Genomic DNA, 24271 nt, shown 5'->3' with positions numbered 1-24271 from the left:
CTGGCGCCGAATCTTGTTGGAATACCCAGTGCCTGTTATTGAACATGGTATGAGAAACAGGTTCCACAAGGTTCGTCAGGACTGTATTTTGATACACAACTGCATTCGTTTTTACACCTTTCTCACAAAATTGTACCTCTGTTAAGCCCCAATAAGAAACTCCCAACCATACCATGAGTGAGGATGGAAAATGACCTCGTTGGACACGCGGAATACGGTTGCTCGCTTCTTCACTACTGTGTACGTACACCTTATCATTTTGTTTGTTGTAGCTCTCTTCTACGGTAAAAATTTTTTCATCCGAAAAAGAATTTCCCGATATTTTTTTCCCGCGTACCGCTTCAACAAAGCGCGGCATCTCTTCAGTCTCAGGTCCATTAGACGAGCATTCAAACGATGTCCTGTTTTTCTTCGATATGCCCGAAGCCCTAAGTCTTCATTTAACACCCTTTTCACCGTGGTTCTGCTTAACCCCATCTGAAGGGCCAACAGTTTCTGCTTACGTTTGGGATTTCTTTGAATTCGTGCCTTCACAGCTTTTATCACTGCTGGAGTCCTAACAGACCGAGGGCGACCACTTTTTGACCTGTCTCTACACTAGAGTCTTCATTGTATCGTTTGATGGTACGATAAACGAATCTTTTGGTTATATTCAAATTTGTCAGTATGTTAAAAATTTGAATTGGCGCGTAACCGCAACGATGCAACGCAATAACTGCAACACGGTCTTCTTTAAGCGTCCACTCCATATTTAAAAATGAGTAAAATTCTAAAAGTATACATTTTTATTTTCATGAACAATTCGAAATTCGAATTCAATAAACTTTTTTGTGGCCAGCATTCTAAAAGAAAAGTTTTTACTGTGAGATAATACTTATGACCTGACTAGTTATTATTAAGAAGTTCATGCTATCGAATATATTTAAGATTATTGTTAACTGACTTAAAAAATGAGGTGGTTCTCAATTCTACTGTTTTCTTTTTATATATCAGAATTTTTTTCTAGGTGAACCGATTGTGATGATTCTTGTTTTATTTGAAAGCTGGTACCTCTTGTGTGGTCCTATTTAATTTAATCAAGATCCGACAACTAGTTTTTGGGTTTTCCTCAATAATGCTTATATTGATATAATGCTTATAATGCTTATATGACTTCGAAAACATCTATTATATTGTCGTTTTATTTTGTTGAAGTCAATTTGTTTTATTTGTGTTGTATTTTAAATATGCTTCAGTAATGTGCGAGCGAACTCAGGGTCTAATGTCAAGTGGGGACCAAAGCTCATAGACATATTAAAACGTCAATGCCGTCCACCTTAAGATATAAGATATAAGTTTCAATTATATTGTATGATTGCTTTTCAGCAGATATAGGTCTGATGCCAGTTGGTACCTATCGGTGCGAACTTATAGTACGACCTACCATCAGAAATAATGTCAATTTAAAAATAGTTCGGTTTTTATCACACGATCTTATTCTTTCATGATTTAAAGTACGGTACTTTTTTTTTCTCCTAATATTGGCACTGCACTAACATGCCTTCTCTTACGTACAAGGAAAAATAATATTTCTACTTTCGAAAAAAATTTCTTTAATAATATTCGGTGTCTTCATCATCATCGGGTACATCTTCACTAGTGGAAAAGCACTTCCCTTCGTGTATAACAAGCAGATTGATTTTATTGTACATTTCTTTTTCAAACATTTGATCCAACTCAATTGCACAATAATTTTCATAAGTGACCGCATTTGTGCCGCAAACGGGACCTTTGTATTTGATTTTTTCACATTTCATTTTATCGCTTAAGCTCCGTGGCGATTTTAATAGAATTATTAAACAGAACACTGAAAAAATATATAAAATATTGTATACTAGTAGTTCCTGAGATTAGCGCGCTCAAACAAACAAACAAACAAACTCTTCAGCTTTATAATATTAGTATAGATTCAAGGACGAAGCTCAAGGCCCATTTTTTGTTCAGTGGTTACTGGAGCCCACGGAGATAACAAAGTGTGACGCCATATATTTTGATAGCTCGAACTCTCAATTGGTATGATTGCTGTCCTAACTTCTGAAATTTGGAACATATAACTGCATCGCAGCAGAAATAGTTAGGTAGATACTCGATGCCTAAAATTTCCGGTAACCTATATGGGTAGATAGGCACAGGGATTCAACCAATGTAACTGAAATTTCTTATTCTGTTCTCAAGGCACAGAACGACAATGACTTTGATACATAATATGTTATATTTACGGGCTCGGGTTCAAATACCCATACACGAAGAAAAAATAATCCATAAATAACAATAATTTACCAATATATTCGTGGCATGCCTTAATAAATATGGAGAAAACGCTATACTTAATTAAAATTTATTGTAACGACTCAAATGTTTATTAATTTACGTTCCGTACAATAAAATATGTAGGTAAGCATGAATTTACGACGTTAGTCATTAGATATTATAATTATTTACTATATAATTTATTTACATTCGGTTTTGTATTTTTCTATTGCACCAAATGGATTTATTTGAATTTTATGTAAAGATCATCTATAAAAAAAAATCGCAATTGCCAATGTGGCACGCTGTGTGTTTACGTAATAATCTATTACTACAAACGAATAAGTGGTAGATTTCATTGTTTATAAAAGAATTTAAAAAGGCATTAAAATATTTAAAAAAGGAGTAAAAATACAATGGGTATTATGTTATACATACATGTTTTAAAGAACCAAAGATTTATTGGTAGCGTAAAATCTTTGAATTATAATTAGGTACCACAGATACTAATAATTTCGTTTTTATCTCTTGACACTTTACTAAAATAAATTTGATATTATTTTGATAGTAATTCGATTCATTCGAAAGACAAATAAAAAATCGTCCTTCAGGGCTAGTTTTTGTTCAGAAAATTATAAATGATTTAGACTACACTTATTTGTTAATTAAATTTATGGATGTAAACTTACAAAAAACAGGGAGTAAAAAATCCATTGTGACCTATTTCCCGCCAAAAAATTGTTTTATCGATTATTTTTTCAGTTGTAATAATGAAGCAAACGATATAAGTGTTGTTCATCGGAGTTGAGCACAAACTGTACAGGCACGTTATCGTGTGTTGTTTCATTAATGAAATCACAAGTAAGTTTTTTTATTCATTGCTTACATTTTGAAAAACGTTTTGTTGACTCCGATTACTTGAAGAGCTGGCGAAATCACCTTATCCTAACGCGTTTTTAAGATTTGTAACCATTGTTGCCAAAATCATATTTGCTATCAGAGTAACCATTTAAGATTAATCTGACTAACGTCTCAATAGCCGAAAAAAATATTTCAGCAGTAACGCAAACATTACTAGATTTATGTAAAAGTTTGAAAAAATATTTTAAAAGAACACAGACACGTACTGTTTATAAGTTGACCTTCTGTTTTCTTTATTAACATACAAGTACATTCGACAAAGCGTGGTGACGTAATATAATCCGATATCCATATTATCGGGTGCCAAATATCGGCCACGGTGACCTCCTAATCCTAATACATCATATGATGTTGGATCATGTTGCCGAATGAAGCCATAATTACTAAAAACGGCAACAGATGCTTAATATTGTATGTCTTACTCAAGCCCGGAAATTGCTGTTATACCATACCGTTAACTGTAGGTACATAGGTTAGAAGGGATAATTGAAGGTCAGTAGTATAGTAACAACTGAATTTTCATAAAGTTCAAATTACAATTCAAATTGCAATTGGAAATAAATTGGACAACACAGAGATTCAAAATCGATCTTACTACAGATAAAGATCACAATGTACACTTACAGGCGATCAATTTGACGTCAAATAAACAAACATCTCGACAAAGGTTATGTGTTATCAAGGCGAATGTTCGTGACGGATCGATGGACGAAAGAGAACTGTGAGAACTTGTTCGGTCACGAATCTTGTTGGATTTTCAAAAACATTGGCTTTATAACTTTACTCGTCCTAACGAAGGTGTGATTGAGACATTCATTAATTACTAGAATCTAAACCAATTTCACTTAATTTTGATTTTTAATCAGTTTTAATTAAACCTGAAAATCGATTTTAGTGATGTGTATCGTATTGATAATTTTATGGAACGTTAAATTTCGTTCGTCGATCCAAACGCTGGTGTTACTACTAATGCTTCGACCTTTAGAACGGTCGATTGTCTATATTGGCCATCGCATCGTCTCGGCTAAAACTGAAGTAAGCGTACAAGGAACAGGTTGTTTTGATATCTCGATTGTGAGACAATATGGGTGCAGCGCCGTATCTGCAGTATCAATTCCTCAATATTATGCAACAGCGCATAACGATTAAGCTGGCTTTCCTCGTGTCTATTAATTGAAACTGATAATTGCGAACCGTCTGTCGTTTACTCGAAGAATTGAAGTTGCGTCATTTAATTGCCTCTTAAATGATGTTGTAAAGTTATGGAAAACGCACTTTTATTAATTACACACGTACAAAAAGTTTTGTTTTTCGTTCGTATAGTGAAAATTGATGAGCGGTCCGCATGTATCTAGCATATAAAATAAAAAGACCACTGATTCAGAATTGGTATTAATTATTAAATTTGAAAGATCATCTGGCATTCAAATAGTTCACTATTAAAATTTCACCCATTTGCATAAATAAAGCTTCACTTTCTGTTCGTTATTGCTATCGTCAGAGAATTTTATTTTCGAGTTAATTGAGCTATCTCTAGTTATTACGTATTTTTAGGTATGCCCATCTGTAAAGTAAGCAGACAAATTGTTCAAAATAACTGGTTATTATCCGACAACTGTCCACGATTTTTCTCTAAGACATAATTATTCTACTACAGTTATATTCCTCAAAAGTACATTTTTAACAATTTCGAAAGGCCCCACCGCCACTAAATGTTTTAAAAAGCAACCAAATACGGATTCGGCTTGAAATGGACAAAGTGTAATATCTAATTACTGGTATTTATCTATCTAACGACATAATAAGTATCAAGATAACAAATTTATAATTTCAATTAACATATGAGACTCTTCAGTTTGCATAATGATTTCTACATTTAATTAATGATTTATGGTTGAACCAAAAACTCCTTTTGTAGCTAAATGGAAATTTAGTTATAGCGGTAAACATCTTAACACAATATTTATGTCTTATTCAGGCTTACACTTTTTGTTATGATATCTATTGTAATTTAAAATAAATATTATATTAATTAGTCTTTTATATATTATTAAAATTGTTTAAGTTCCTGATTACAAAAATTGTAAAAAAAGGTATTTAATGTAAATGCATCAATATTTCTGTACTTATTGAATATTTTATTTGTAAATCCTTTTTTTTTACCGAAAATTTCGGAAAAAATCAACGGCAAGTAGAACATAAGTGACATTTAAAATAGAATCATAAGTGCAACTAAAAATCCGTGCAAGATACTATGGCTAAGTTAATTGTTGTTTAGTAAGGGATCGGACCGAACCTTAGAATGGCGAAGAAAGTGGATATAACTGGAAAATAAACCACGCTTAGTAACATGACCATAATTCAAACAAGCTTGAAAACGAAATCTATAGATTTAATGCCACACGTACAAGTAATAATGAGTCGTTGCCGTTAAACAAAATTATTACTTCATAATTATTTTTAAATTGCTCTTGGGACTGATAATTGAAATACATGCTCCATTGATATCCCCCTTGCGTCGTATTCCTCATTGCTGAGGGTAGTGACCACCCTTTTGTTTCACCTTCGCACGCACGATATTTCTCCATCCATTCTTGTCTCTGGCGGTGTGGAGGACGTTGTGAAACGTGGAATCAAGGGCGGTGCGGATCTGGTCGGACCAACGTATTGGGCTGCGCCCCCGAGGTCTTTGCCCATCTACCTTACCAGTCACGATTGGTATATCGCTGTGCAAAAAAAATTAATAAAAATTTATGAAGCGTTTACGGCCTAATGAGTACGGCGGATGAATCACAGACCTATACCCGGGATTATATAGGAAGAAATCCTAATACAAATCTTTTTCTGAAAATAATTAATTATCTATCACACGTTCGCGAACAATTTCTATGATGAAAAAATAACATAGTGCCAATACAAAAGAAGACGCGATATATTCTTATCACTATTAGCTAGCACTAGCTAATAAATAATTTTTAAAAATAAAAAAAAATTGTATAGTGCAACAATAAATTCGTTTAATAATGAGTAAGTACTTTCCAATATATGTAATATAACTAATAACAAAAACTATAAGAGGCATATGTAGATGATCTTCTTTAAAATATTCGCTGCTGTTTCATTTGAAAACTAATTTGAAAAACGTTATTCACAGATCGATATAAAAAAATAACAGACATCAAGCAAAGGAAAAAACATTATCTACACTACCAAGATCAGATTGGAAAAAAAAAACGGTTTTGAAATTTAAATCTCCACATCGTTTATAATTATATGACTTGTCTATGCACTTTCTTCCATAGTTAACACAAACTTAAATGTTTAAGCAAACGTCTGGACGTACATGCACACACATATGTACCTACGTGACTGCCGAATTTCATGTTTTATGACTACAGTTAGTGTTATGAGTTATTGTCTTCACTTTCTTTAAAACATTAATACGTTGAGTGACCGTACGTACATAAGATGCAATCACATTTCACTACATCCTTAATTAAAAATTCTAGTGGTAATTTACGCAATATCATGTGATAATCTTAATGGTAATGGAGAATATGGATTCGCAAAATAAATTATTTTTTGTTAATTTGAACTATAGAATTAGTGAATCCTAGAGGTGTTTTTATTATATTTGAATCATCCTTTTTTTTAATAGTGGATCTGTGGTTTCGCACCGATTACCCTCAGACACAGCCCACTGAGTTTCTCGCCGGATCTTCTCAGTGGGTCGCGTTTCCGATCCAGTGGTAGATTCTGTGAAGCACGGCTCTTGCTAGGGTTCGTGTTAGCAACGTCATGAGGTTTGAGCCCCGTGAGCTCACCAACTAGTTAAGGTTACGCTGAAATAGCCTCTCAAGGCTCTCAGCTAGGTAGGAATAAAAAATAAAAAAGCACCGATTAACTGAATTCTAAACAGATGCAACAACGCGAAAAACTAAAACTAATCTCACATCAACAGATACATTTGCAAACTTGTAAAATATATTCACGTGTTGTAGTAGTATATCATACACTTAACTATAGTACGCTTTCATAGATGTTCTGGATATGATAATTAAATTCCATTTGTCTCTTTTTGTTTCAGGTATGAACCATAACCGCATAAAATATAGTGAATTTAATCTACCTCCAGAAGATAAACATGAAGCGGAGGTAAGTTCTTTATATTAAGCGGAGGTATGTTCAATAACAACAACAAAAAAGAAATGGATTTCATACAAATCACATTTAACACGTTTTGATATCTCAATAGACAAAGTCCGAAATACCTAATTATAGCATACGTAATTAATATTTTTCTTTATGTTATAATAGGCTCATAGACGGACACATAACAACCATGTATACTGTGAAACTATAGCCTATTGTTCTACGTGTAACGAACAATCTTATTATTATTTAATTATAAGTATTACGTCAAAAGTCAAAGTTACATTTTTTTATTGCTTAAATGAATGAACGCACTAAGGGTCGGCGTGGATCAAAGTGGTCACCAGGCCCATAGACATCCGAAGTACCGCCATCCACCTTGAAACTCATTGGGCGAAGTCTCAACTGTTTTGTGTAACGACTGTCTCTTCTTCAAACCGGGACGCATGACATCTCTGCGGCAGAAATGCGCGGGTTGGGACTTACACCATACAGCCAAGTCGGTAATAGCTGACAAACATTCCTGAATAATGCGTGTAATAATGGGACTTCTTCTATTTGAATAATTATTAATCGTCCTTAAATGAGCAGACTACAAGTTTTGACCATGATAACTGTAAATAAATTATTCTCATCTCGACTCTACTCAACTTTTTTCGGTTAGGATTTATTGCAAACCCTTACAAAGTGATACCATGGCCGCTAATGAATTATGAGTTCAGATGTAAAACATTATATATATATATTCAAAGTTTCCTTGCAACGGAGTTGAGATAAACCACGAGTTATATATAAAAATGTTAGATGTAGTAAAAAAAATCATAACCTAACATCTTATTGCATCGTTCACAGCTTGTCCATTTATGGCAGTCAAAAGTCACACAATAATATTAATGATGTACGTAACCTTAATTATTTCATTCGTGTAATGAACGTATGTAAACAAATAAAGATTCATTATACAAGACAACTGTCATCTCTTAACTGGCGATGTGACAGTGCAGGAATAGCTGCCGTGATTTATGAATTCCATTTCTCGTCGTGTCTACAACCGGTAGAGCTGTCAAGAGATGTCAAAATAATCAGTGGTTCAATGATTCACTCGATTTTCAAATCTCTTGTTAACTTGAGTCAATATCTAATGACATGTTGATCTAGAGGTTAATGATGACCGTGCCTAATGCCTACACGTTTAGATTCGACACCCTGTTCAGAACAGATTTCGCAAATTGGGAGTCTGTTGCCGGCCCAATTTTTTTTGTAACCATCCAAGTCCTGCCTTGCGGCTTCCGTTTATAGAACTCAATAATCTAGACTAATATTGTAAATGTGAAAGTTTGTATATTTGAATGAATGCAAACTCAACCATGCAACGATTACGAACGAATTTGAATGAGTTTTCGGACTAAGATAATAGATAGAATATTTTTTTATGACGGTGAACAAAATTACCCAGGCAATGCTGGGTATATCTGCTTCAATGAATGCGACGCTGGTTCGTAAATTTATATACCAACAGTTCGCAATATTGTTTATGGAGCAGGAGTGACATAATCTACTCTTTATCCCGAGAAAATGCAACGTATATTATTTGTTCTAAATTACAAAGTAACTGTTTAGTAAACTGTTACTTATTTAGTGTTCTGTGACATGAAACGTCTTACTTTTTTTAATTAAGAAAAAACTTTTCGTATTGTAATCTATTTAATTACTGAAATACACCAATTAAGTATTAAAAGTAAATAAACTTGTTCTTGTTGAACAACTGAAATGTTCAACATTTTCTACGTATTTCAAAGCAGTAAAATAAGATGAGAAAGCAGGACTCTCTGCTTTCCTTATTCAGAATGTACGTTTTTTTAAAACTATTATTAATCGTCCTTAAATGAGCAGACTACAAGTTTTGACCATGATAACTGTAAATAAATTATTCTCATCTCGACTCTACTCAACTTTTTTCGGTTAGGATTTATTGCAAACCCTTACAAAGTGATACCATGGCCGCTAATGAATTATGAGTTCAGATGTAAAACATTATATATATATATTCAAAGTTTCCTTGCAACGGAGTTGAGATAAACCACGAGTTATATATAAAAATGTTAGATGTAGTAAAAAAAATCATAACCTAACATCTTATTGCATCGTTCACAGCTTGTCCATTTATGGCAGTCAAAAGTCACACAATAATATTAATGATGTACGTAACCTTAATTATTTCATTCGTGTAATGAACGTATGTAAACAAATAAAGATTCATTATACAAGACAACTGTCATCTCTTAACTGGCGATGTGACAGTGCAGGAATAGCTGCCGTGATTTATGAATTCCATTTCTCGTCGTGTCTACAACCGGTAGAGCTGTCAAGAGATGTCAAAATAATCAGTGGTTCAATGATTCACTCGATTTTCAAATCTCTTGTTAACTTGAGTCAATATCTAATGACATGTTGATCTAGAGGTTAATGATGACCGTGCCTAATGCCTACACGTTTAGATTCGACACCCTGTTCAGAACAGATTTCGCAAATTGGGAGTCTGTTGCCGGCCCAATTTTTTTTGTAACCATCCAAGTCCTGCCTTGCGGCTTCCGTTTATAGAACTCAATAATCTAGACTAATATTGTAAATGTGAAAGTTTGTATATTTGAATGAATGCAAACTCAACCATGCAACGATTACGAACGAATTTGAATGAGTTTTCGGACTAAGATAATAGATAGAATATTTTTTTATGACGGTGAACAAAATTACCCAGGCAATGCTGGGTATATCTGCTTCAATGAATGCGACGCTGGTTCGTAAATTTATATACCAACAGTTCGCAATATTGTTTATGGAGCAGGAGTGACATAATCTACTCTTTATCCCGAGAAAATGCAACGTATATTATTTGTTCTAAATTACAAAGTAACTGTTTAGTAAACTGTTACTTATTTAGTGTTCTGTGACATGAAACGTCTTACTTTTTTTAATTAAGAAAAAACTTTTCGTATTGTAATCTATTTAATTACTGAAATACACCAATTAAGTATTAAAAGTAAATAAACTTGTTCTTGTTGAACAACTGAAATGTTCAACATTTTCTACGTATTTCAAAGCAGTAAAATAAGATGAGAAAGCAGGACTCTCTGCTTTCCTTATTCAGAATGTACGTTTTTTTAAAACTACCGCCAGCTGAAAAACAAACATAAACAGAAAATGACAATACTTGTAAAAAATTATGTAATGTTTAAATCTAGAAACTATCGTAGTTGTTTCGTTATAAACAAAAATAAAATGTTCTTGACCAGGTCAAAATGACTTCGGGTGCAGCTTTAGTGCAACACTTTTACTGTAATATTTTAATTAGCTCCTACGTATGTATTACGAATGTTATTCACTGTTAAGTAATTATGAGACAATCTCTCAAAAACTGAATGTCAAGAAATCAATTTACTTTGATTACCTAGTAGATAATAATATATTTAGATCTATGCAATCATTGAGTTTGCAGTAGTAACTTTCTAATACTGCATTATTATTGATGTTTTGTTACATAAAATTGAATCTCTGCGCTTTATTTTCGAAGGTAAAAATAAAAATATTTTTGGATTATTTACCCGAAAAATTGTGTAGAACTCGGTGATGTCGCCAGTGAAAACATAGTGAAAACTGAAAATAAAGTATTTTTTCCCTTACCTAGTGGTTAAGAAGCTTATAATATATATAAGGTTGTGTAATATAAGCTTATAAGTTAATAAGCTTAAGGGGATATTCCAACTACCCGCGGACTGGTAGGTGAGCTCACGGGGCTCAACTGAGAGACTCTGCTAACATCTGCTAAAATAAGAAGTCGTCATAGCCTATTATAGCATAAGACATCCGATGCATTCGTATCTGGCGATGCAACGATGTTCGAATCCCGCAGGCGGGTACGTTTTTTCTAATGAAATACGTACTTCACAAATGTTCACGATTGACTTCCACGGTGAAGGAATAACTTCGTGTAATAAAAATGAAACCCGCAAAATTATAATTTACGTATTTACTGGTAGTAGGACCTCTTGTTAGTCTGCACGGGTAGGTACCACCATTCTGCCTATTTCAGCCGCGAAGCAGTAATTCGTTTCCGTTTAAAGGGTGGGGCAGCCGTTGTACTGAAATGAGACCTTAGAACACAGGTCTCAAGGTGGGCGGCGGCATTTACGTTATAGATGTCTATGGGCTCCGGTAACAACTTAACACCAGGTGGGCTGTGAAAAATATTACGGAACGACGCACCCCAGATGTTCATATATAAATATAACATTTTAGTACAAAACTTCCAACCACAGTTAAAGCAACAAATAAATATAAAATATTAATTTGAAATATATACCTACTGTTAAATATTCCGTTTCCTCATACACCTTTTAAAGTGAAATACGTACATTCAAATATTCATTACACTAACAAAAATAATGAAAATCAGTAGATAAGGATATCCGCATATGCATACCATTGGAACCAAATAAAAGTAAACAGTGTACTACATTCAATGTAGAACGATACATGAGAAAACTGTAAATTATAAATTAAAATACACTCGGATGCCATGCCGTCTTTATCGAAGAGTAGGATGTATTGTCTATGAAAGTAGGATTGTCTGAATGTGCTTGACCTTTATAATATTATATGTTTAATATTGAGTCAATATTTTAGTGTGCGCTAGTCCAAGCTCTACGTAAGTGACATGATTTTAGTGAGTGAATTTTTTTTTTATTTTTTTATTTTTTTTTTATTCCTCCGATGGGTGGACGAGCTCACAGCCCACCTGGTGTTAAGTGGCTACTGGAGCCCATAGACATCTACAACGTAAATGCGCCACCCATCTTTGAGATATAAGTTCTAAGGTCTCAGTATAGTTACAGCGGCTACCCCACCCTTCAAACCGAAACGCATTAACTGCTTCACGGCAGAAATAGGCCGGGCGGTGGTACAACAATATTCTGATATTGTGTCAGGGCCTTACGGATTCACCCGATCTACTAACACAGATATTAGATGCCAGCACTAGGACTAGGACTCGCACTAGGAACAGGCATCGGGACCCTGGTAACAGCACTCGTTTCCTTCTTAAAAAAGTGTATTGTGTACTAGTTATGTGTGAATTGTGTCTAAATCGTTGTTAAAATTATTTTAACCTCAATAACCGTACAAATTTGAAAGCATTTAAACTAATTCTGACTGAAATAATTGTTTTGAAGTAGTTATATTCGCTAGTTGATGCTTACGAATTCTGGACGAGTCTAGAATAAATTTAACTTTTATAAATCTCTCACAGTTATTCAAAATCATTAATTAAAAAATTTCACGCATTGCCTCGCGTATCGTGATGTATGAACATGAAATCAATCACGAAGCTATGTAGGCAGTAGGGATCTAGGTACTGCTACTATTCGCAATTACATCGGACGCACGTGTTACCGAATCATTTATTTTTTTGCTTATATACATGGGCAATCTCACGGCCCCTACGTGTCATGTTGTTACCGGAGCCCATAGACACATAAATACCGCCACCCAACTTCAGACTGAAGTTCTAAAGGTCATGGCATACTGTAACAGCACGGCAACGGCACCGCTCCAACCCAGCGATTAGCTTATCATTTGAATTTGACCCTTAAATCGATCATCATATAACATGTTTCATAAGGTCAGTATAAAAACCGAACAGCGCCAGCTAGCGGTAGCCAAAATTCAATACAGAGCCGTGCCGCAGCTGTGCCGTTACCGTACCGTTAGTGTGCCATTACCTTAAGTCTCCGTTTTACAGTACAACGGCTACCCCACCCTTCAAACCGAAATTTGGATCACGGCAGAAATAGGAAAGGCGGTCGTTGTAGGTACCTACCCGAACGGGCTCAAGATACCCCCTACCAACAGTACAAAGTCTTGTTGTTTTCTTCTTGTTCCTGGCCCTAAGTTAGCCGATAGGACACTATGAAACGGGTGACGAAACGACCTGTCCTGGTGAAACTGGAAAGGCATCCGGGCCACCAGTAATCCTTCAATCATTAAAAAAAAAAAAAGGGTGACGAAACGATTATCAGTAAGCAAAAATTATTTATTCGTTTAATTAGCGACGATCCGGATTTCGATTATTTCTATTTTTAATAATCGTTTTCGGCATATATTCGGCATTCGGCATATGGCATTAAGTAAGTTGATTATTTAATTGCTATTAAACATTACTTTATCAAATATAGCATTTGTAGCGTTCTCGGTATCAATCTGTTTCTTTTTTCGTTCATAAATAACCGCTAGATAACCGCAATCGCAATCGACAATTACAAATACATAATTATGAAATATTAATAAGTCACGAAGTTTCAAATTCATCAAGAAAGCTTTTGATATCTAAACTATTAATACCTATGCTATTTATTAACATAAAAAACACTCCCCACGTACACATTTCAAAATGCTTTACATACACGCCACGCATTAAATGTTTTTATTGTTTTCATTTTAATGACGTCTTCAAGAACTTCAATACGTATAACATTCATTTCCTAACTAAAATGTTACGGATCGGTAAAAGATAAAGCTGCATTTCTGGGAACAATAATTAGTGTGAGATATTCAATGTTGTTTTTTAGAAGTTTTATTAAATGGAATCGAGATTTTATAAAACAATTTTTACTCATTAACAAAACTTGCGTTTGCTGAGATTATTCACGCGGGTCTTACTAACGAGTCGATTATAATTTTAATCAAAAAACTCAACGGTTTTATTTTGTCTTAAATAAAATTCGTAAAATTAATTATTTGAAATTTCGGGTTTTGTAAAATTCATGAAAATAAATTCGCGAAATACACATACGGTATAAATTGTATAATAAGGCTTTACTTTATACTAGATAAATTTAAATGTTTTTCTTTGCTTAGCCCATTTGAGAAGCAACTAATAGGCAAATTTTCACAAAGTGGACAATGGCGGGCTAGTAGTTTTAATGTGTAGATGCACACAACACATTATCACTACTAAAAAAATTACTACATAATGTACAAAATAATCTATTACAAATTATTATAATAATTCTTGAAAAATTGACACTAGTAAAAAATTCGTAAAATGAAATAAGTATTGTCATTACGCAATTATAAAATTTGAATTGGTAATAATATTTCAACCTATCTAGCTCGTTTGTCAGATTCATTCGTGTACAAACAACGTGGTTTTATTACTTTAATTTCGATACAATAACACGTGAAAATGTCTCACGTCATAAAGCATTATGCATACTACATTGAATTAACAATAACGCGGTTAATATGGCAAGATAATACAGTTTTATTTTCTATGTTTTAGTTTACAAAACTATATTTCGTATTAGAGAAAGTATCTAAAGGTGCAAGGAATTCAGGGTGCGATTTTTTATTTCGAAATTAATGGATTCCTGTTTAAGTGCAATCAATGCAGACGATGCCATTGTAGTTTAATCAAACTTGACCCAATTATTCAACAATGCTTTAACAATTTTTGCTATTGTTCGTACTTTTGGATTAAGCTTCCAATTTATGTATATAAATTTTTTATCCTGTAAGCGTATCACGGGTTTCAGTTTATTATATAATTTTGGGATCGCTGTCTGTAGAATTAAGGAAAAACTTTCGCCTAATCTAGAAACTATAAATTTCAATCATAATTATTTAATTTGTCTTGTTTCTATTCAAGAAAATGTTGTTCTCTTCGTTAATTATATTCCAAAATGACTATCGTAATATCTAATGTAAATTTTCTCTATTATTCCACGTTCGGAATTTGTTCATGTTGTACCGTCTCATGTTTATTCGAGTGCGTCAAATCGATTACAACTCGATTCCCTTCGCGATGTTTCTCGATAGGCGAGCGTTCGTGACGATCCTTGGCCCGATGAAATTTCTCTCGTTTATAAACCTTCATCTAACATTAAAGATCACGGAAAGTTGTGGGAAAATTTAATTCTAGGAATCTCGTTATACAGAATGGAATAACGTGACTATGAATTCGTTTGTTGTTATTATCTTTTTACAAAATATCGTCTTGTATTAGTTTCATTTTATTAATAACAACGAAAACGAACACAAATAAGCTGATAAAAGTTTATAAGTAGATGTTGATTGTCTGTTAGTACCTGTTTGATTTTGGGGTTTACATTTTGTAATCTCCCGCCAACTTGCCCGGTACCCGCGCAATCTACTGAGCGCGATATTAGCGCTACGTGTTGCCGCAGTTTGTGCAACATTTGAAAAACGAGTGAGTCGTGAAACCTTTGAGCAGTTGGCGGTAAGTCCGTCCGTTCTTTAAAACTTAAAAATTCAATAAAACTGAGCCATCGTACAGTACCATAATTTAACAATTTCTTTTATGATTATTTTCGGTGTATTTAGTGGCATACAAATGAGGCCTATAAAATCAAAGGCAGCTAAACGCCTTAAAATGTAGTTAACTATGGCGCCATCTTGTTTAGTTAGTTGGATAGGCTTTAGTATTTTCATGTTATAACAAATGCAGCTAAATCTCTAGCAAATTCAGTTCAAAATTTTTATTTTTACTCAGTACACAAATGTAAACGAAGTTTTATCATTTAAAATTCAGATTATTAGTAATATTCTCATTCTTTATAAATCTGCTTTAAAATAAAGAATATCGTAGCTACCCGAACAAAGTTATTTCAGTTTCTCAAACCGGAAGTGTTGCTAACACTGGCCCTAGCAAGAGCAGTACTTCGATAGATTAGGAGGATCCGTAATGACGTGTTTAGGGCCGATTTTTGTAGTTTACCTGAATATTTGATAGAATTGGATTTAGCTGCCTTTGATTTTATAGGCCTCAAATATTGTAAGCTTGACTTGGCTTAGCCAATAAAATTAAACAAGCTTATTTAATCAAATAAATACAAATCTTTTCACTTGACTTACAGTCCAAACTGAAATATCGGAATATAAAACAAGAAATTATATAGTAGTTTTGACGTTTTGGAAAACCTAAGGATATTACTATTTATTGTTATTGATGAAATTTCACAAATGAAGATATGAATCATGTACCTACGTTGATAATAGAAATGACAATCATCGCAGGTCGCTCTATAAACATTATGATTGATTACACATGGATATCTGCTAGTAGTATTCTCCTATTTCCATCCTATTATATTGCTACGTAATTGCTCGCTTGCCTTTCTATTGCTTCACAGGAAGCATGCGGCCACCTGATGATAAATAGTTACCATTGCTCATCAGCAAGACTAGTAACACGGCCAAGCTACTGCCTACCACTAAAAATTCTCTTTTACTGCGTATCAACAAGGACATGACAGAAATTAAACAATCCTTTAAAGAACTCCCCAAATATCTAATTTTATGTCGCAGTAATCAATATTCTCTAATGCATTTGCCATTAAAGTAACAAAACGTACACATTTGCCAAAAATTCACAACCAATCTAGATGACGATTTGTAACATTTTTGTTTAACCTATGCTGATAGCCTTGACAGGCTATTTCAGCTTCACCCTAACGTTTGTAGGTGAGCTCACGGGGCTCAACCGGAGAGTTGCTAACACTGACCCTAGCAAGGGCAGTGCTTCGCAGAATCAACCACCGGATCGGAAACGCGACCCACTGAGAAGATCCGGCGAGAAACTCAGTGGGCTGAACCCTTTGTAACAACAATTTATAATCGATCCAAATACGTACACACAGTTGACGTAACTTAATGGAGCTTTATGCATTCATAGATTAATGTCCACCTACAACAACGATCATTGGACAAACGTTTTTGCTTTCACATGGAGACAACTATACAAATTGCCTACCTTTCGAATACGTGACAATTTATCTTGTTATGTCTGGTTCTGGACAGCTTTGGAGCGTGGAAAGCTAAACATGTGATATCTGTAGATAGCCCTTACATTCGTGCTTACATTCGCTTGAGTGCATTAGACAATATTAGTTGTACCCCAAGGTTTCACTACCGGTTAATCTGACTTGTACTTCATACTGGTACTCCAGCAAATTTTTATGGATAGGTATTTTTAAATATTACAAGATAATTTGAAGACGTGGCAAAGTTACTCAAGAGGCTTAAAATGGAAGGTTATAAAACAATTCCAAAAAGCAAGGCTTATACTTTATTTGTTAAAAAAATCGATTTCTTCTTAATTCGAAGAACCTGAATCTACCACTAGAATATAATTTAAAAGTACCATTCTTTCACAGACACCTTCTGTGAGATATCTTATTGTAGAATAATAATACAATGCATAATGTTAATACAATGTTAGGACCCTCTTTTTCGCGAACACCTTGAAATAGTATATACATATATCTTGAGTAGTATCTTAAGAAGTATTTAGCAATGTCAAAAACGCATACGCATAAAATGCTCAAAAAACATTAGCCCTATTCGGCAGTCGCGTATATTATAGTTATATACAGAGTGAATCTACAAACCTTTTTTATGTATTTTATGTTTACAATTCAACAATATACGGTAAAGTGGTGAGTTGAAAGAGATTACATCGTAAAACTGTGTTTTAATCATGTTTACAGCTCTTTAAAACCTAAGAACAAGATATCGTTGCTTTTGATGGGGTCATTACATCTGTACGTTATGGTCTGTCAGTACAGCTTTCTACCAGTACCTACATTGCTGCTATAGCCGATTGAATTTAATATCATTCGAAATTTATCTAAGTACAAAAGCTAATTATTAACACACGTAAAAAAGCAATATTTTAAAGCTTGAGTGTGCTTTAAACATACATGGCAGTTTCCTTAAACATTACTCACAATGTAACTCTGAGATGGTCGTTAAATATATTTCATCAAAATAACAAGTCTAAACCAAGTGAGAGTGGTTTATTATTTAAACTTTACTGAACTCAGCTTCTAATTACTGGATGAATTTATGATGACGGCCAACTCTAAACTAAATGGCACTAATTACTTTTTATGTTTCTATTAAGTGAACTGACTATACAGTTTTGTTCGGTGGGTGTGGTTTGCGATTTATTCTAACATCACTTCTAGCAATGTTACAATATTTCTTTAATTTATGGAGCTTCATTTTGTATTTAGCAACAATAATTGCTACAGTCGCTGCGAATAAGTGAGAAACAATAAGTAATAATAGGACAATAAAAAAAATAAAAAGAAAGTTTTTTCGATTTCATGCGCACCCTAAATCATGAAAAAACAAAGTCAGTTTCGCGATTCGAAAGGACGCGGTAAACGAAAGTGAACTTAAACATGAGTGCCACAGAACTGGAAGCAGATTATGTCAGGTAAAAATGCCACGCTTCTAATTTTTGAAAATGTTGTGCTTTATGTGGTTCCTTCTCCTCCCTTCACAGAGCGTAACAATACTATGACTATATGTAACATCTAAATTCACAGTAAATAATGCTAAAACTTGTTTAAAATGTTCTTCAATCGTTAACTGAGAAAATTCTTGAAATTTACCCACAATAAAGTTAATCTCTCGTATATTTTATGTGGTTATCGTAAAATTTGAATTTCATAGACTCACTGCTGTTATAACATAACTATAACTTCAAGAAATCTTCAAGTTGCTCGCATTTAACTGCAGGCGAAGTTTATTTCTCAATATGGACAGACGGATTTACGACTCTCAAAATGGGCCCGTTCGACAGCTATGTATCATTACAAATTGTATGCAACTTCCGCAGATCATAATTGAATTTTAATATGGATAATGGAACCGGGTTAATTGTGCAGCTCGCAAAAACTCCGGACGTTCGAAACTTGCCTAAATAATGTACAATACCGCTAAGAAGTAAGCACGTTAAAATTTTACAAATAGGTAATTGGATAATTTTAAAATTCATTCAAAGAAATTCAGCCAAATGAAAGTCAGTAGGTAATGGAGTTCGTTTACAGTCGTCGAGGAAATTGTGTCAATATATTAGCTCGTTGTTTCATTAATCATTTTTTTTACTGGATACGCACCATTGTCCGACTCTAATTTAAGATTTCCTATGTTATGGGTACCAAAGACTGACAAACATACATATTACGTTTAAATATAATAAATAGATAATAGAAACGCAGACAAACAGCAAACAAACCAGTTCATCACACAATGTGGGAATCGAACCCACGACCCTTGGCGCAACAGTCAGTGGCGCTAAATACTGCACCACCGACTCTAGCAGACTTTGGAAACTTTATATGATTGAATCAATCTTAACAGATTTTCAAACACAATAAGCCTTTAAATAAAATCGATAGTTATAAACTATTATAGAGTGAATTAATGTGGATTATTGTTAGAATTACTTATGTAATTATATAGAACCGATGGATAACATCAATAAAAATTGTGTGCCAATTATGCATATTAAAATTGTGCTTAATATAATTACATAGACGGAAAAAAGATCTTACTCCCACTTGGTGTTACGTAATAGCCGAAGCCTGTAAGCATAACAACATGAATACCATCACTCATCAGTGTGCTTAGTGCGAGCTTTTTAACGTTTTCGATAGCGTGAAAGTGAACTCATATTGGTATGGATTTGGAACGTTTGCCTACGTTTGTGGGGCGCTGTTCCAACTGCACACAAATTTGAGTTAACTTTTACGCTATCGAGAACGTTAGAAAACTCGCACTAAGCACACTGGCGATATGATGTCTGAGTCTCAGTTGTATAGTACAGCAGTGATCGCAACCTTCGGAACGAACCGCATTACAGATACACGGCAAAAATAGACAAGATAGTGGCAACTACACTTGCGAGCACACAAAACGCCACCAGTTTTATCATACCACCAACAATATAATACGTACACTCAATTACTTTTATACGATATTCGAATTCTCAACAACACGCCTTAAAACAATGGTTATAGTAACGATTGATGACTTTAAATACATATTACTCCGAAATTTAAGAATCCGAAATTGCCTATGTCATTGATAAATTACAAAAAAACACAAATTGATGTAGTATATAAAAAGTATCTATAGATTTCAAATGCGTAATACATCAGCGACCACTTAAAAAATATTTTCACCTCCTTATTCGCTAACTGATTGCAAGAATTATTATAATGCAATGTTAGTACTTTAATATATTCCAGTTTAGTTTCCTGTTAAATTGAATTTCCGGTCAATTTTATCGGCGAATACAGGCCTGTGTTATGACATATAAGAGACATGTTAAATAATAATATTACTGCATTGACTGATCGATTCGATCTTTAGACAACGATTGGTGGCGATTCAGCCTGGCGTTTCTAATGTAAATGAACGACCCACTTAGTAACAGGTCAACGTAAGCTCGGCTGCTTTTGTTGACATAAAATACCTCAACTGAATGAAGCATTGTATTCTTTTTAGGGTTTCGTAGCCAAATATCAAATAAAATAAAACGATTTAGTTCTTAAGCCTAGCCGGAGCGTATATATCTTTATTCTCTCTTCTGTCTTTCTGTTTTCTCTCTTCTGTCTTTCTCTTATTTATATTTCGTTGTCGTCTGACGCTAAATGGTATTTCAAATTTCAAGAAAACTCTAGTCATTTCAATAATTTAGAATCCACTTGTTAATTTTTCAAATTTTATTAATCGTAAATTTCGCCTTCTCCGCCTGCACCTAATGTCAGTATTAACCATATTTTATGTATCGCATTTGTGAAATCGATATAAAGTGAGAAGTTTGATGAAATTTAAGTCGTGAAAAAAATGAGAAGACGTCCAACTTATTCGCCTCAAGCTATGCGACTACCTTGGTGTTTAAATTAAGCGGGCACCACCTAACACGTATTCACAAACGACTTCAGCTGAGATGGCAACTCATTCATACACGTATTACCTACACGATTCATTCGCGAAGCAGCTCCTCTTGAGTTGTTGGATCTCTTTTGGAGGTGCTCGAGTAGCTGTTTGCAAACGTCACCCCTCCTGGCTGAGCCCTTGCTCGGCCACCTGTCCTGGTGAAACTGTAAAGGCCTCCGGGCCACCAGGAATACCTCAATCATAAAAAAAACACGTAGTACAATATAAAATACAAAAAAAATACTTCGATAGCTATAAAAATCTATCATTTTGATACTCTGAAACATATATATGAGTATAATAATACATATTTCACAAGTCATTGTTTCTGTTATTAAATCAACTTCGCATTAATCGGAAATCGGACCGCAAATTAATTCTGTGACAGGTGAAGTGACATAGTTTACGTAATCGATCGCATATTATATCGTTTTATGTTATGCCTTTCGGTGTGTTTTTGTTCGGGCTTTTATGGTTGACAACGTTCACGACGTATTTTCAAATTAACGATCTATAAAGAATTCGTTTTGTATTTTGCATTCTTGATTGAATCGATTTCATAATTCTTTTTTTTAATCTCCATAAGTTATTCTAGAACTTTTTTCTAATCGATTATGAAATTGCTTTTTAATTTCAAAGATTGGTGTTAAAGATATAACAGCTGTCACGTTTAGCTATTTTCTTTTAAAGATATTGTAGGATTTTGCCTTCAAGGTATAATTTTTAATCTCGTTAGTATTAAGACATGAGATTATTATAACGATTATTGTTTTCGCCCGTAGCTATAAGCTTGAAAACATAACACAATGATTTAGATTAACGGACTGATTGTTCGACGATCATTTAGCATCCTACTTATGTTTTTATTACTTATGAAAGTATCAAGCGTGTAAGAGGGAGAGAGCGCTCTTCTCTCTCTCTCTCTCTCTCTGCACCAGCCAGTCGCAGTCTAGCCTGAAGCCGGGATAAGAATCTCACTCGACTCCTAGCACCCTTGATGTTTCGGTTCCCCTTCGGTTCGGGACCGGCTAAGAAGATCCAAAAAGACGAAACGTAGATTGGTGAAATGGTTTCGAACCTTAGAGAAAAAAGTGTGCTAAATGATATGAAGTAAACGTATTAGAATATTTATACACACATTTTTTTATTTTTTTCTAAGGTATGTGGACGAGTTTACGTTCCATCTGGTATTATGTGGTCATCGGAACCCATAAACATCAAGCAAGTAAATGCCGCAATCCACCTTGAGACATGAGTTCTAAATCACAGCTTTTACAGGAAAAGGTCTGCCGCAACCCTCCACCAAAACGCATTACTGCTTCATGACAGAAATGGGTATCAAAATGAATGTATAAATCAATGAGCTTACAATTTTAAAATCTGTGAATTCTACACAAAAAATTTTTCACTTGATTGAATTTTTTATAACCAAATGAAAGTAAACTGATTTCACACACATTTAAATTATCTTTAGTTGCTGATGCTTCAATCAAAAACGCTGATTGCGTAACTTTCTGTAATTTATTGCTTGTCGATACGTTCGTTAGTGATTAATGGGGCTTGATGAAAAATAAAAATGAGATCCTTATTGACTTTAGGTAACATGTGATGCAGATAATTATTCTGTGCAGTTTTGTCTGCAATTGAGTTCGTCTTCTATCGTTCCAAAAGTCAAAGCTTCTAATAAAGGTAAAGGAACCGTATAACATATCATTATATCGGTTACCATAATCGAATCGTAATGTTTTGAACTGGCAAAGGTAAAATTGCTCTAGGCGAAAATGGACAAGTTGATAGATCAGTATAAGTTCAGTAAAATAAATCATAGAAACGATGTTTAAAAGTTTTATGCCCTTGTGTATTTTCCATGCAATGAAGAATATTACATAAATATAATTGACGGCTATCGGAAACCATATTCCCATATAACCATATCCCCTATTCCACTACGTGGGTCGAAGAAGCATCTACTCTTTTTCCATTCAGGCCTATCATACTCGCATAGCGTTTTTCACATACTATATCCACGTCTTTTTAGGTCACCCCCTCCTCACATTACTTGTCTACTTTCATACCCAAGTCTTTTTGGCCGTAGCTCAATCATGATCTTCTGACATTTATTATTATTTTTTATTGCTTAGATCGGTGGACGAGCTCACGGCCCACCAGGTGTTAAGTGATTACTGGAACCGCTAGACATCTACAACATAAATGCCGCCACCCACCTTGAGACATGAGTTCTAGGGTCTCAGTTCAGTAGAACGGATGTCTCACCCTTCAAACCGAAACGCATTACTGCTTCACGGCAGAAATAGGCAGAGTGGTGGTACCTACCCGTGCGGACTCACAAGGCGTCCTACCACCAGTAAACATCGGATCGGACATCGGATAGGAATTCAAAAAGAAAATTCGAAACTTTAATTATCCTTTTATTTAAATTGCCGGCCGTTTTATTTTATAATCTAGTCCTCGGTTGTGAATGTAATTTTAGAAACAGTATAAACGGACGATGTTGGTTTATGCGATAGGTATTGCTTAAAAATAACCATTTTTTTACTTCATCAGCTATTAAAATTAAGCAGATACTACTTTTACACCATTCCGTTCCGTGTACATATTTAAACGGAATACATTAATCTCAAAATTATTTTATTCAAAATATGTACAATGAAATGATGATACAATTCATTATATCTGTCAATCAGTATGAGAATGCTGCTTAGAATGACACAATGATTTTTTAACATCACGCCGGTCGGCTCGCGATCTAGGAAAACATCTATCGTACACCAGAACTTGCAACGTTGTTACAGCGTGCTTACTGCGCTATTACGAACCATCTGCCTAGTAATTTTGCGGTAGGACATTATTTCTTTTGAAATGAGCTCTTTTACCGTGTATTTACTTAATCATTGATTAGCTAAATTGTCATTATTTTGACTGGCCATTATTCCTAGGTGTGTGCCTAAGATGTTCAGTGATAGTTTTCGTCAATATTACAATTAATATTAAAGTTAATTAAATTAAAAGAATTTGAAGAAATTCTTTTAATGTAATTAACTCAAATATTATTATATAACGATAGAGTATCTAGTGAATT

General features: G+C 34.1%; 1 protein-coding gene and 1 long non-coding RNA gene across 2 annotated transcripts in view; one reads left to right on the top strand and one right to left on the bottom strand.

Annotated features, from left to right (window-relative positions):
* Positions 1-24271, top strand: part of LOC101744885 (cerebellar degeneration-related protein 2-like) — a 74373-nt gene that overhangs the window by 22102 nt on the left and 28000 nt on the right. The window lies entirely within an intron of this gene.
* On the bottom strand, positions 1576-3111 carry LOC134199549 (uncharacterized). Its single transcript, XR_009974093.1, has 2 exons — positions 2979-3111; positions 1576-1846 (listed from the first exon to the last, which is right to left on the bottom strand). It is a non-coding gene; the product is annotated as an uncharacterized LOC134199549 (long non-coding RNA).

This window comes from Bombyx mori, chromosome 10 (assembly GCF_030269925.1).
Source record: "Bombyx mori chromosome 10, ASM3026992v2".
Lineage (NCBI taxonomy): Eukaryota > Metazoa > Arthropoda > Insecta > Lepidoptera > Bombycidae > Bombyx > Bombyx mori.
The sequence above is the reverse complement of the archived record's forward strand: the minus strand, read 5'-3'. Positions and strand labels throughout refer to the sequence as shown.